Here is a 13,289-nt window from a genome sequence, read left to right on the forward strand (position 1 = left end):
TTAAACTTAAACAAGGTGAACAGATTGCACACTTGATGACAATTGAACAAGTTTTTGATGAGGATAATGCTGAGTCACAAACAGATTCAAAATCTAATGACATATCAGAACAAGTTAATACTTTAAAAGATAATGAATTCCCCGAGCATTTAAAATCTATGTTAGATAAAGTATCATCAGACTTAAAAGATGAAGAGAAGCAAAAACTGTCTTCACTTATCCATGAGTATAAAGATATATTCGTTGGTCCTGATGGTTCTCTTGGGCGAACTGATAGAGTAAAACACTATATAGATACAGGTGATTCAAAACCTGTAAAGATATCCCCACGAAGAGTAGCTTTGAAACAGAGGGATGTACTTGAAGAAGAATTGAAAAAAATGATTGACAAAAATTTGATTGAACCCAGTTGTAGTCCATGGGCAGCACCAGTGTGCCTTGTGAAGAAAAGGGACGGGTCTATTCGATTCTGTGTGGACTTTAGGAAATTAAATGAAAGAACTGTAAAAGACGCCTACCCTTTACCACGTATTGATGACACTCTTGATACCTTGAGCGGCGGAAAGTGGTTTTCATGCGTTGATTTAGCCAGTGGTTATTTTCAGGTAGAGGTTGCTGAAGAAGACAAATACAAAACTGCCTTTTCGACACATAAAGGCTTGTATCAGTTTCTTGTAATGCCGATGGGTTTATGCAACTCTCCCGCTACATTTAGCCGGCTCATGAACCAGGTTTTGGGTGGTTTACAATGGCATCGTTGTCTCTGCTATTTGGATGACGTCATAATTTATGGAAAAGACTTTGAAACAGCTTTTGATAATTTGAAAACCGTATTTCAGTGTTTTAGAGAAGCAAATCTTAAACTGAAACCGAGTAAATGCTCGTTTTTTCAAACAGAAGTCAAATTTGTGGGACACATTGTCTCTGCAGAAGGCATTAAATGCGATTCAGAAAAGATTCAATCCGTTCAGAATTGGCACACACCATCAAATGTCAAAGAGTTACGAAGTTTTTTAGGCTTTGCGGGTTATTACCGCCGTTTCATACCAGATTTTGCAACTATCGCTCATCCTCTGACACAGCTAACTCAAAAGAATAAATCATTTATATGGGATGATAAATGTAAAATCGCGTTTGAAACTTTAAAAGAATGCTTAACAACTGCACCAACATTATCATTTCCAAGTGAAGATGGCGCTTACATACTAGATACAGATGCTAGTCAAACAGGAGTCGGGGCTGTTCTTTCGCAAATCCAGAATGGTGAGGAACATGTCATTGCGTATTCCAGCCGGACTTTAAACAGAGCACAAAAACAGTATTGTACTACAAAGCGTGAACTGCTCGCGGTCATTATTTTTTTGTGCCAATTCAGACATTATTTATATGGCCAAAAATTTACTTTACGTACTGATCATGCGTCGCTCAAGTGGCTCAAAAATTTCAAAAACCCGGAAGGTATGATCGCAAGATGGATTTCTATCATAGACACCTACGACATGGAAATTCAACACCGCAAGGGTTCATTGCATACAAACGCAGATGGTTTATCTCGCACACCAAAACGGAAATGTAAACGAAGCAATTGTCCTGAATGTACCGAAATGAAAACAGATATAGAATATTTTGAAAATGTCAAAACTACGGATTGTATTGATGACTTGAATACCGTCAAGGATGGCCATGCCTCCTGCTTAAGTATTCAATCAGTTATCAATGACACGGAAACTGACGGCGACACTGATAGCGTCAGAGGTTGTCTTGCGACCCATTTAGCTATCAGACCGGTCAATGTCAATACAGAAGAACTTAGTTTTGACATAACATCAAACTGGCTCAGTTATTGGTCGAATTCGCAATTAAGAGAAATGCAAGAGAATGACCAAAATATAAGTTTTATATTGAACAATTTGTTACAATCTGATGAAAAACCCAAAAAGTCCGAAATTCAAAACAAATCAAAAGAAACAAAAATTCTTTATGGGTTATGGGAATCCTTGACCATTCAGAATAACCTGTTATGTAAATTTTTTGAAAGAGAAAATCAGGGGCTTGTTTATCAATTTGTAGCTCCGGAACAGATACGAAATTTCATTTTTCAACAGTTACATTGTACAAAATATTCAGCTCATTTTGGAAGAGACAAAACTTTAGATCTCATAAAGAAAAGATTTTATTGGCCAAATATGTCAGATTCTATAAAGTTATGGATTAATAGTTGTGATATTTGTGCTAAAGGGAAACCTGGACCAGGGAAAGGGAAATCACCTTTGAAATCCAGTGTTTCTACATATCCTTTGGACAGAATAGCAATTGACATCATAGGTCCTTTGCCCATTACTACGGGTGGAAATGAATACATTATGGTAGTGGAAGATTATTTCACTAAATGGACAGAATCTTATGCAATACCAAATCACCAAGCTCTTACAGTAGCTGACAAACTTGTTACAGAATTCATTTGCAGATTTGGTTGTCCATTCCAAATTCATACAGATCAAGGCCGAGAATTTGAATCTGGCCTATTTGCCGCCATTTGTGACAAATTAGGAATTGACAAAACTCGAACATGTCCATACAGACCCCAGTCTGACGGAATGGTTGAACGTTTCAATCAAACTTTACAATCAATTCTACGTTTATTTGTTAATGAACATAGAAATGATTGGGACGATCACATTCCATTTATTAACATGGCATACAGAGCCACTCAACATGCAAGCACAAAATGTTCTCCAAATCTCTTGATGTTTGGACATGAATTAAGATGTCCAATTGATGTTATGTTTGGCTTACCTCAAGGATATAAAAGTATACCTTGTCCAATTGCATATGTTGAGTGGGTTCAAGGAGCTCTTAGAAATGCATTTCAGTTAGCACATACACAATCTGGTTTAAGTGCAAATAGACAAAAAGAAAATTATGATAAAAACTTGAAAATAAGAAGTTTTGAGGAAAACTCATTTGTTTGGAGATGGTATCCTCCAGAAGCAAATAAGAAACTTGGATTAGGCTGGACCGGTCCATACAAAGTTACTAAGAAAATCACTGATTTGACATACAGATTACAAAAAGACACAAGTACTAAACAATTAGTCGTACATGTAGATCATTTGAAGCCATACCAAGCTGCACATACTCCAACTATACAAGAGCATATCGTTACACCACACGAAAATGTACAAACGTTAACTCCACCAGTGACAACTCGCTTTGGTCGTGTTATTAAACCAAGACAAATATTTACTCTATAGTTTTGTTTTATTGTTTCGCTCATTTACTTTTAGTACTTGTCTACATTACTGTTTGTGATGTTGTGAAAGGGCCCACACGGCATCATAAATGGTATTGTTAGAAGGTATGCATATGTACATAATTTTTGTGTTTGTATATAATATATACAGGAATAATGAATATTTTTTTTCTTTACTGTAGATTTTTGCAGATTGAATTCAGTGAATTACTGTGAAAAGATTTATTGAAAATAGGCAAATTTATATGTTTATTAATTATGTATTTTCAGAATGGAGTTGCAATTACATGTATGTGATAATGAGTATAAAAGTTTTCAAAATGATCACTTGAGAGATTTATGGCCAGCTGTGGGAGCATTTTGTAACATAGAAGAATGTGGAAAAAACCAATTCTTCCGCTCATTTAACGAGTACAAGTCACACTTTGGAGGTGTACATAAAGAAAAGTTGACCTTATATACCTGCCAGATATGTGATTTGTCTAGAAGGAAATTACAGGTACTGAAGAAACATCTCGTTAAGGACCATAAATGCTCTGAAGATAAATATAGATGTATAGAGGTTGCCAATAAAAATTTCATTGACCCGAAGGATGTTTTGCCTTATCGAGTGGGAGACGTAAAGGAACGGGAAGAAGCAAAACAATTGAGGGAGAAAGTTGAGGAAAGGAAGCGAAAAGCCAAGGAAGAGGCTCAAGAAACCCGTAAACAATATGTTGAGAAGGAAAAAAAAAACAAAATTAGAGGACAAATACTATAATTCAAGGGACGAACATTTGAAGTTTAATTTCGTGAAGAATACACTGACAAGGACAATAATAAAAGCGAAGAAACATTGACATTAGGTGACCAATATTTGTTTATATTCCATATTTTGATACATATTTTTTTTAATATTTTGATACATATTTTGAATTTTCGTATACATATTTATTGAACATTTTTGAGATATTTTTTTTTTATATACAGGTTACATTACGTTTACATATTTCTTCATTATTTTTTTTTAGATAAAATGATGACATTTGATCTTTAAGTGGGGAGGAATGTGGCAATATTGGAATTAAGAGTAATTTATTAGCTCCCTTTTAAGTTTAAGCATATTTACATTTTATATAATTACTATTGTTTACATGAAAACTTTCACCTGTGTTTATGTACACAATAACTGTACTCCTTTTCTAAACCGGTTATTAATAGTTAAAGGTAAGATTGTGTTGGTTAAATTGCAAATCTTATTTTAAGAAAGTACCATTTGTTAAGTCATTTTGTTATTAATTATATACTGAATTCACATTTAATACATTGTCCAGAATTCATACTTTCCTCGAAGGTAATTATCAGTTGTCATTACAGCCATGCTGTTTACTATTACTGTTCTGGACCACTTCGTCTATTAAATGTGTTGGCACTAATTAGGGTTTAAACGTTAGGACTTGGGACTAAAATGGTTCAAATGGTACAATTTAAAAGCCATACTTAAAGTAATACATTTTCCCCCTTTATTTAACTTCTGTATTGTTGTACAACTTACTGTCATAATATAAGAATATTTATTGTGTATTTTGGTATGAAATAAATATGATAATTTAGGTATTATTTCTTTAAGACTTCCCTTCCTAGAATGCTGGCTTATACTTGTCATAATCATTTCCCGGTCAAGTATTAGCTTTGTCCTCCCAGAGAATTGTCCGTTATGTCGGTTGTTGTAGACACTTGTCCCCTAGTGTGACAAGGTGTCCAGGGCAGAACTGGTCTTCATTGTTTATGTAAAGAACCTGGGTTTATTTGGTTATTTCGTGACTGCGCTAGCATTAAGTAAGAAGGTATCCAGAAAACGTTACTTTTACTTGAATGTCAGATCAGTCCGTTCACAATATCAATAACCATATCGCTTGCCGACGAAAACATAAAACGAGACAGGAGACACGAAAGGGTAACACACATTAATAATTAGAAAAACAGACAATAACACGAAGAAAAAAAAAACCTAAAATAAAAAGACCAAATGTTCACACATCATTACACCGAACCCTAAAGATTAAGCAATACTAACGGCATCAACAAGTAGAGGTGCACTTTTGTGCTCTGGATTGCTTAGTTGTTCTAGCCCCTCTAATGTAGTCACCGTGTAAGTATTAATAAATATATGTGCAGCTTGCCTTGCACAAAGTTATAAACAAATTTGAAAATCATATGTACATTCTGTAATCCTGGCATTTGTGAAACTTCCAATCATGACAGGGATTTCCGGTACAAAGGACAACCAAGAATTTTACCAGAAGAGACAACATACAGATTTACATTCAAAATGTACCATTTGTACAGCTAGGAAGCATTTTTATCAATTGAAAATAGGGTAACATATATGTTATGAATTATAAAGTATGTCTATGTAACACCTTGAAATTAAAAGACCAGCACTGGTGTGAAATGAAATCTCATAATAGATAGGATACCTTTTCTAAGCGTTGATACTGTGGATGATGATGTGGTTTACAATACATGTTTGACACAGTGTTATATGCTGTCAGTAACGCCCATTTCCTGTTTTCAGTACTATTTTGCCCCCCTACAGTGCAAAACGTTGCAATAAAAAAATAAAGCGTCTCCTGTACAAACAAAATCATTAACTATTTTTAATGAATTGTATAAGGGATTTAAACAATAAACGATCTGGGTTCAATCGGAATGGAATAGAACCAAGCATACAGTTTAGTTTTACATTTTGGAGTACCTAAGTCACACATATAATTCTAAATGCAGTTTATAGGATCTGCTGGCAGTGTCTCGGACAACTATTGATCCTAACTGTAAACAGTTGTGTGTGGAAAGTGTGGACTTATTGATATAAGTCATGTTCATGTTTAATTGATAATAACAGTTTCTTTTAATATTGCACTTGTAAACTAATGTATTACGTTATGCAAAGTTAGAAGGTTGAAGACTTCGAAAATGCTTTATCCTGTACATTTTTTTACTACCATAGCGCACAGAGCGTATAACTAGGTGGTTGTCGTTCGTTTCAGAAGCAAATATATGTTACTGTTTTTTGGTGACAGACAGTTTATGATTATTATACAGAAATGCATCAAAACAATAAAGTGGAACTAGGTGATCATCTAAGTCGTTCATCTAACGTACCTGGAAGCTGCTAGGGGCAAGGTGAGTTCAACACTGAACTAAATTGACTAGGGTTGTGTGTTTTCCTGCCATAGGAAAATGTCCTTCTAATGATACTCCGGCTACATCCTTCTTATATCACCCCGGCTACATCCACCAATATATACGTATGGCCGCAATTAAATTGGAGTGTTTAAATTGGAGCTAAACACAATCAAGAAATCAGGAAATCAAACAACATTTAAAAGAAAACTTAAGTCGTATTTGAGAAAAAATAACTTGAATTACGAATTTTATAATTCCATACACAAGCTTGATTATGATTAATGACATTGACGATATTCAATGACAACTATCGTGTAAGGCTCTGTTATCGAGATATTGGATGCCATTTTCTTTGTTTTTGTATATCGAAAATTCACTTTTCATAGACGTGTCTATTTGGAAATATTTCATACATATTCATTAATTAAATAAATAGACAATACACGCAATAGTAGATTGGTGAACAATTTTGTCTAGAATCAAGTCTCAAACGGACTATCTAAAAAGTTGTTACAATGGTTATTTACAATGCCGAGATAAATGCACTTCTTCAGCATGAGTTATTGAATGCCATATCCCACTGTTGGCCAAATGGGGCTACGTATTTATATTATGCACATCATGCCAAATGGCAAATGTTAGACATATATTTACATGAATTTGAAAATGCTTCATTAGATGTATTGTTTGCTCTAATTTAATAAAGCTTGATCATTCTACCAAAGTTGACAATAATTTAAGAGATTCTTCACCTGGATTGAGAATACAATATTTCATCGGAAAACATTCCAAGTTTTGTCAAGTCTTGATGGATCGGTGACAGTCAGTTGCCCTTTTAATTTGTGGCCAAGACGTCTGCATTTTTGGAAGCATTCAACTATCTGTTAACATCAAACTCATAATTATCCAAATGCCAAACACTGAACTATTTATTGATTTAATAAGCTTTTCAGATCAAAAAATGAAGTTAAAAGTAAAATAACAAAAATACCGAGCTCCGAGGAAAAATTCTTAACGGAAAGTCCCTAAGCAAATGGCAAAATCAAAAGCTCAAACACATCAAACGAATGGATAACAACTGTCATGTTCCTGACTTGGTACAAGCATTTTCTTATGTAGAAAATGGTTGATTAAACCTGGGTTGTTAACTAGCTAAACCTCTCACTTGTATGACAGTCGCATAACATTCCATTATATTGACAACGATGTGTGAACATAACAAACAGACATAATATGCAAAAATGTCAAAAATAGGGGTAGAGCAGCCAATATTGTGTTATAATCTTAACCATTACAAAAACAAACAAATATGTCAACAAAAATAAACAAAAAGGCATATAGACAATACACATTAGCAAAAAAGAAAGACAAGAATACAAATATTTACCATAATTGTATGTAATATAATTTACTGTGTGTGTCGTGATTTTGTCTTTTTTTAATAGTTTCATCAAATGAAGAGGAAGCAAGAAATGTTGTATATTCATACTACATTTTAGACTGCTTTATATAGGTACTAGTAAGCATTGATGGCCACTGTTGTGTTTGTTGCATCAATTTATTCTGCTAAGTATTACTTTAACACAAACTCATGTTTAGATAACTGCCTGATGACAGCATAAGCGCATGCGGGTTTATGTGATTAACTGTAAACATCCGTTTGTTTTCTCACGTTTATCTAAGGGAATAAAAACCGTCATCATATTTAGCTCCAAAAACTCATTTATACGCCAACTTCTGTGAAAAAACATTTGTTACAAGTATAATAAAAAAGTTAAAAAACGTGTACTTCTTTTGTTAATTTTTCATTTCTTCTGGATAATAATTATCAATTTTTACAGGTGGGTGAAATTACAACGGTTTCCTATTTTAATATCTGTCTAAATCAATTCGACACTTTTAAAGAAATTTCTGACAGAATTTAGAGTTAGGTTGAAAAAAGCAAATAACAAATCCGAACTCATACCTGTGTTTTTAGAAATCTTGTTGGTAAAGTATATATAGAACTGTGACAATAATGGTGTGTAATCCAGAATGCATCAAATTTGTCATTTTTTAGCTGTATTGTAGGGAAAAATAAATCAAATTCCAGATGCAAATATTTCAACATAAGGCACTTAAAACAATCTGTCCTTTCATTTTAATACTAAATGGTTAAAGAATTAAAATGGTAAAGTACAAACCTAAAATTAAACTGTCGAAAAGTCACAGTAAATAAAACTATGTGCTGCTATACAAACGGATGAGGTGAGAATTAGATTGCATACCCATAATCTTGATGCCACAAATGAGCTCCACCAGTAAACGGTTCTTTCGGTATTAACTTCCCATGATACAGTCCCTGTAACGTAAAAGTTAACACTTTTTTCGTTCGGGAATCGTACGTACAGCGTGCGGGAATCGTTCGTATAGAGTTCGGTCATCGTTCGTACATCATTCGTATAGCGTACGTACAACGTTCGTTCAGCGTTCGTTCATCGTTCGTGTATCGTATGGTAAATGTCATCGTTTAGGGTTCTGTATATCGTTTGCATCATGGTATCGTAAAGCGTTTGATTTGTCGTATGGTACATGGTATGGTTTAGCGTTTAGCGTTTAGCGTTCGTTTATCGTATATGGTATATGATATCGTTTAACGTTTCATCTATCGTGTGGCATATCGTTTTGTAAAGCGTATGATATATATATTAGGTTTTTATTTCAGAAAATTATTTCAATTATTTTATTTTTTAATCTATTATAAAAAAAATGCGGGATAAAAAAAAACAATTATTAGATTGGATTGATTTATAGTTGGTTGCGTACTTGTATATCCCGAACAACCAAATGAATGCACCTCTTTGACATGGTTGTTCTTTACTGCCAGCCGGAAGAAGACCTGTAGTGACCATATTTCTATCCCTCTGTCACCCTTTGGACTATATTAGATTGGAAAGATTGGATTTATAACATTTCACTTGTTAATTAAATAATTAAAGCAAATAAGTTATCTTAATTATTATACTTTTTGTTTTAGACTAATTGCGTAATTTTTTATGTCTTTTTGTAATTTTGAATCATTGTGTTAATAACATTTCAAATTCGATCATTATAAAATTAAAAACAAAACCTAAACAATACCCTTAGTTCAATGGAAGGTGAACTATCTATTCTAAATAAAATTTGTTCAGTCGCAAAATATAGTATTGGTTGTAAACGTTTTATCTTGATTGAGAAGCGTTTAGCAATGCAATAAACTTACTTTAAATGTACTATAACTTAATGTAGATAATTAGATTTCGAACTGTATACCATTTCTTACCGATAGTAAAAAAAATTGTAACTAATATAATTACACTATGGAATACCCTGCTATATAAAACGAAGGGGAAACATTTCCTTCCATCACATTTTGACATGAGTAACACGAGACCAAATACCGCGAAAAATATTAGTCTCTCTCTCTCTCTCTCCTCTTCCTCCTCCTCCAAATATTTCTTTGATCCAAATATTTCCTTGACACAATATTGTATATAATGTTCTATAAATGAGGCTTTATATGAGATACACGTTTTATATCTAAGTGTATTAAAAAAGACAAGACATCCATGGTAGTATATGTTCCCCTCAATATCAGAGTCTGATATAAACCGAAGATGGTCAGGGATTTATAAAAATTCGTGAAAACTTATATGGAACCAGCGTCGCTTGCAATTGCTGCTGTCGGTGTTAAAACTGTTATTTTGACTGTAAAAAGTGCTTAAGTTCATGTATGAGTAAAATACAGAAGAAGAAAAAAATAACTCTTCCTTTTTTTTTTAGATTTTTTTATTTCAGAGGTAAGCTTCACAAACTTTCATGCATATCATCAAGATCGAATCACCTTAAATAACCAATCAAATGTATTTTAAAAGTTTTTGATTTGTTCTTTGTACGAACTCGTGAAATATTTGTCACTGGACATTATGCATGCAATCAATGATCAAATACAAATCTACAGTATTTATAAGCATACTGCAATTGTATATATGAAAGAAACTATCAAAGAATATTTTACACATATTTGAAGGATCAAAAGAATCAGTTCTACAAATGGTTGTTATTAATAGACTAATTCAATTTTACAAATAATACATGCCTCTGTAAAATTTCATATCGCCGCACCGGACTATTTTCTTTTATCGTGCATAGCTCATTTTCCGATACACTTCAGGTTTTTGACGATCTTCTTACTTGTTCGTTACTTTCTAAAATTAAAATCCTACACAAATTGCCAAAACTTTTAATCCCATGCTAGACAGCGTAAAAGATAAATACACGTTTGTTAGTGTACAAACGGTGTTTTAAAGGCCGATATCCATTTGCACAGAAAAAGAATCAATTTTCGCCACAACTTAATTACGCCAATTCTTCCTTTGCGTCACTATATTTTGAAAACTGCAGCATTCATTTGCGTCAATAAAACAAGTATACAATTGCGCAAATGTTATAGACTTATATACTTTTACTTTGATATTTACTGAAAAACTGGATTTCCTCCTCCTTTTTACAGGCTAGTTTCTGAGTGCTTAATTCATCTAAAACTATATGATCTTATTCACCATTCAAAATGATTGTGTACGAGTCATCGGTAAATAGCCTTGAAAAGCATGATTAAACAGCGTGCATTATATTTCCATTTATAATTTCTCCATTTTCCCCTTTAAAAGCCTGGCGGAATTTATAAACTTCACAACCACGACAGCTTTCAGGCCCTATATCAGACTCTTATCTTTTAAAAAAAAAATCAGTCATCCTTTCAAGTGAGTGTTCTAATGTTACATGTGGTACAGGGACACAGTTATCGTCCTTTGGTTTTCATTGTCTACGAATATAGTCCCTAGTGTGAACAGTGTATCAGAGGCGGATTTAGGGGGAGGGCCCAGGGGGGGGCAGGCCCCCCTTTTCTGGGAAAAATTTGGTTGATCATGTAGGGAATAACTGAAGCATGACCCTCTTAGGCAGTCAGTAGGCCCCCACTTATGAAAATTTCTTGATCCGCCACTGTGTATAACTTGCATTTTTTATTTGATACACTTTCCCAATTTATTTCTTGATATTTAATGCATGAAATATTAAGTAGGGGGATGAAATTACATGTTAAAAAAATTTAGGTGCTGAATCTTTATGTTAGGTAGTGATTTGGTCCAGTTAAAAGAAGGTCAAATTTTATTACGTCTGAAGCTGTCAAACTGAACTTAAGACCCCCTTAACACAGAATTGTCAATATTTTGAGTTAGAGCTGGTAGAAGTTTCTATAATTTTGATATTGTTTGTCCCGCTATTAGTACATTACACTGTAAAATCTTTTTGAGATAGAGCAGGTGCGATTTTTTAATTTGAATTTATTGTCTAAAAGAAATGCACTACGAAATAATTGTGTTCTCGGGTCATGTAGGTTAATCGTTTAGAGGTAAACATGACACAATTAAGTTCCATTTATTGGTGCAATTTATACTATAACACTAGCGGATTTAGGGGGGTTTGGGGGTTTTTTTTGGGGGGGGGGGGGGGGGGGTGGTTCGCAATCCACCTAGTTCTTGTCCTTTTCATAAACGTGAAATGTACGGATTAAAAAGATGCTTCTAATATGCGTGGCTGCACTATTTCCCATGCATTGTCTAATCAACTTCACAGGACGGAATTTATTGCAAATTTTGCGTTTTGTTCGCTACTGACGACAACCTTGGACAGTTTGTTAAAAAAACACGTTCAGATTGGAAAAGCAAATGGTGAATGTTAATCTCACAAACAAACAAAAAAATACCACTAAACAGCCTTATTAAGATCACAAAACTTTATCAACACACATGATAAGATGCGGCTAGTGGAATAGATGCAAGGGGTGATACAGCAATTGCAAAACGGGTAGATACGATCTGTAATTAAATAATTAAACTAATCTAAAGAGTTTATTTAGAGTAACCATATGACGGATGAACAAAAAGTGTGCCAATTATTGAAAAACATATTGTTTGGTATAACAAGAAAACTTCTCTAGTGTTCAAAAACAATTCTCACAACCCCCCCCCCCCCCCCCCCCCCCCCCCCCCCCCCGCGCCTGTATAAGAAAAGAAGAGATGGGCGCGATTTAAACATTTTCAATATGAACTGACTCTATTTTAAAGAGTAAAATCCATTTTATTCCTTTTTATAATATTTTTCAATGTTTACCATAAATGAATGCAGATTTCATAAAGAAACACACAATTTTTACAATATTCCATGTTTTTATTCATTTAATTGATAAAACTTACATTTAATTTTCGGGAAATTTCCCAAAATATATTAAAGTTTCAAAATATTTGTGGTAAAGATGTATGTGACAACTTTTTATTCGGGAAATGTCCCGAAATCATTTTCAACATTATTATTTATAACATATATGTTGGCAAAGCTTTTTGACAAATAGATCTGAAACACATTTCGGGAAAAATCCCGACAAAATAAACTAAGTGCAAAATGTATAACACAGATGTCTTCAAATATTTCGGGATTTATCCGGAAAACCCAAAGTATATGCTAGAACTCATGACTAATAATTTCTTTTCACATTTCGGGAAAAATCCCGAAAAATATAAATCTATTATCAAGCACACACTTGTTGCATAGATTTTTTTACCCATTTCGGGAAAAATCCCGAAATAAAATCTACAAGCAAAAATTATGCTACAGATTTCTTAAACATATTGGGAAAAATCCCGAAAAACAAAATTGATAAGATTTTACAACACAGAATTTTTATACATTTAGAAAGTTTTTATGTTAATTTGTTTCAAACATTTGTTGAAATATTATGATTCATAAAAAATATGTGTTTAACTGAAAAAAATATGAATTTTGTTTTAAG

Source organism: Mytilus californianus, unplaced genomic scaffold (genome assembly GCF_021869535.1).
Source record: "Mytilus californianus isolate M0D057914Y unplaced genomic scaffold, xbMytCali1.0.p SCAF_12, whole genome shotgun sequence".
NCBI classification, from domain to species: domain Eukaryota; kingdom Metazoa; phylum Mollusca; class Bivalvia; order Mytilida; family Mytilidae; genus Mytilus; species Mytilus californianus.